Source organism: Macaca fascicularis, chromosome 3 (genome assembly GCF_037993035.2).
Source record: "Macaca fascicularis isolate 582-1 chromosome 3, T2T-MFA8v1.1".
Classification (NCBI taxonomy): domain Eukaryota; kingdom Metazoa; phylum Chordata; class Mammalia; order Primates; family Cercopithecidae; genus Macaca; species Macaca fascicularis.
The window spans coordinates 74523625-74527040 of NC_088377.1; the positions used below are offsets into that span (position 1 = coordinate 74523625).

The following is a 3416-nucleotide window of genomic DNA, read 5'->3' on the forward strand; positions in this document are numbered from 1 at the left end:
AACACTTTAGCATAGCTTCAACAAAGTCCTTTTAACGATGTGCCTCCATTATAAGGGCAGAGGGAGAATCTTCATGAATTTGAGTGATTTCTGCTTTGGAATCACACATCCGCACCCGGGTGGCTTCTCTGAGCTATAAATAGATGAAAGAACTGCAAGACTCTGCACTTGCTAGTCCACCTGAGGAGAAAGCTTCCCAGCAAATTGAAGCTCTTTAGAATCCTTCTTGAGAAAATGCAGGCAACTAGTTCTCCCAAACATGGAGTCCTGTAGCCCAGGTCTTACCTGAATCAGGTAAGAGGCGGGGAGGAAGGAGTGATCTCCCCGTGCACCCTCGCAGCCCGCTTCAGGACTGGAACTAGCGCTCCTTGGTGGGTGTGGCTCGTGTGCGTGGGCCACAGCAGTCCTGGGGGGGAGGATGAGGGAGTGGTGGGTCCAGGTGGGGCTGTTGGCCGTGCCCCTGCTTGCTGTGTACCTGCACATCCCACCCCCTCAGCTTTCCCCTGCCCTTCACTCATGGAAGCCTTCAGGCAAGTTTTTCACTTACAAGGGACTGTGTATCTTCTACCAAGACTCTGTGGGTGTGGTTGGAAGTCCAGAGATAGTTGTGCTTTTACACGGTTTTCCAATATCCAGCTACGATTGGTACAAGATTTGGGAAGGTCTGACCTTGAGGTTTCATCGGGTGATTGCCCTTGATTTCTTAGGCTTTGGCTTCAGTGACAAACTGAGACCACATCACTATTCCATGTTTGAGCAGGCCAGCATCGTGGAAGCACTTTTGCGGCATCTGGGGCTCCAGAACCGCAGGATCAACCTTCTTTCTCATGACTATGGACATACGGTTGCTCAGGAGCTTCTCTACAGGTACAAGCAGAATCGATCTGGTGGGCTTACCATAAAGAGTCTCTGTCTGTCAAATGGAGGTATCTTTCCTGAGACTCACCGTCCACTCCTTCTCCAAAAGCTACTCAAAGACGGAGGTGTGCTGTCACCCATCCTCACACGACTGATGAACTTCTTCGTGTTCTCTCGAGGTCTCACCCCAGTCTTTGGGCCCTATACTCGGCCCTCTGAGAGTGAGCTGTGGGACATGTGGGCAGGGATCCGCAACAATGATGGGAACTTAGTCATTGACAGTCTCTTACAGTACATCAATCAGCGGAAGAAGTTCAGAAGGCGCTGGGTGGGAGCTCTTGCCTCTATAACTATCCCCATTCATTTTATCTATGGGCTATTGGATCCTGTAAATCCCTATCCAGAGTTTTTGGAGCTGTACAGGAAAATGCTGCCGCGGTCCACAGTGTCGATTCTGAATGACCGCATTAGCCACTATCCACAGCTAGAGGATCCCATGGGCTTCTTGAATGCATATATGGGCTTCATCAACTCCTTCTGAGCTGGAAAGAGTAGCTTCCCTGTATTACCTCCCCTACTCCCTTATCTGTTGTGTATTCCACTTAGGAAGAAATGCCCAAGAGAGGTCCTGGCCATCAAACATTATTCTCTCACAAAGTCCACTACTCAAATTGGTGAACAGTGTATAGGAAGAAGCCAGCAGGAGCTCTGACTAAGGTTGACATAATAGTCCACCTCCCATTACTTTGACATCTGATCAAATGTATCTTGGCTTTGTTTTTGTGTTATTAGGAAATTCTGATGAGCATTACTATTCACTGATGAAGAAAGACGTTCTTTTGCATAAAATACTTTTTAACACTTTGGATTTCTCTGAAATATTTAGAAGTGCTCATTTCTGGCCCAGCCCCAACAGGAATTCTATAGTAAGGAGGAGGCGAAGGGGGCCTCCTTCCCTCTCCTTGAATGACTTTATGGGCACATGCCTTTTAAAAGTTCTCTAAGCAACACAGAGCTGAGTCCTCTTTGTCATACCTTTGGATTTAGTTTCATCTGCTGCTTTTAGTTATAAACATTTTGTTAAAATAGATATTGGTTTAAATAATATAGTATTCTAGGTATTTGATTTAAGACTATGATTTACCTATACATTATGTATATTTTATAAAGACACTAAACCAGCATATCCTTACTCTGCCAAAGTAGTGAAGCTAATTAAACATGTTTGATTTCTGAATAAATTGAACTAAATCCAAACTACTTCCTAAAATCACAGGACTTTAAGGACCACTAGCATCTGTGCCAGATATTCACTGTTATTAGCTGGGAAGACCAATTCTAACAGCAAATAACAGTCTGAGACTTCTCATACCTCAGAGCTTAGAAGCATGTTTCTCTTGAGCTACTATAGAGGGGAAGGGATTGTTGTGTAGTCCAAGTCACCATGCTGAATGTACACTGATTCCTTTATGATGACTGCTTAACCCCCATTGCCTGTCCCAGAGAAGCTTTCCAATGGAGCTCAGTAATTCCTATACTTTACAGACAGGAAAGTTCCAGAAACTTTAAGAACAAACTCTGAAAGACCTATGAGCAAATGGTGGTGAACACATTTTTTTTAAGCCATATTTCATTGTCTTAGTCAAAGCAGGATTAAGTGATTATTTAAAATTCATTTTTTAAAATTAGCGACTTCAAGTATAACAACTTTGAAACTGGAATAAGTGTTTATTTTCTATTAATAAAGATGAATTTTGACAAAAAAAAAAAAAAAAGGAAATGCATGATTAATGAGCCATGTAGAACACATGCCAGAATCCACATGCTTTCTAAGTGCGTTCTGCATAGAAGCAGGGATTGTTGGTATCCAAGATATAAGGGCCTCTGTACACAGGATTCCTCTTCTTGTTCCAGAAAAGGGGGGAGATGAAAAATGCATCTACGGCTAAAGAGGCCTGGAAAACAGAGGTTCCTTTGAGAGAAGTATGACGTAACTGTGAAAGGAAAATAAATCTGGGGGCCCCAAATCACTAAGCTAAAGGGAAAAGTCAAGCTGGAAACTGCTTAGGGCAAACCTGCCTCCCATTCTATCCAAAGTCAGTCCTCTGCTCACTGGGATAGAAGCATATCTGATTGCCTCATTTGAAACAAAGGCTCATCAGGAATGATCCAACCACTTGTCTCTTACGTACCTATGACCCGAAAGCCTCTCCCCACTTCGAGTCGCCTGGCCTTTGCCTCCAGCCGTCCCACCTTTCTGGACTGAATTAATGTACATTTTACACATATTGATTGATGTCTCATGTCTCCCTAAAATGTGTGAAATCAAGCTGTACCCTGACCACCTTGGGCACATGTCGTCGGGACCGCCTGAGGCTGGGTCACAGGTGTGCACCCTCAACCCTGGCAAAATCAACTTTCTCAATTAACTGAGACCTGTCTCACATTTTCAGGTTCACATAACCTTCCTGCAAAAGAATTTGAATGCCTCTGACAGTTTTCATGTTTAGCAGCATAACTAACACTTCTCTTAGCACTATGAACAAGGAACTCCTTAT

At 43.9% G+C, this 3416-nt stretch overlaps 1 pseudogene; it reads left to right on the plus strand.

The window, feature by feature from the left end:
- Positions 1-236: 236 nt before the first annotated feature.
- On the plus strand, positions 237-2633 carry LOC135970136 (mesoderm-specific transcript homolog protein pseudogene; annotated as a pseudogene).
- The last annotated feature ends 783 nt before the right edge of the window (positions 2634-3416 follow it).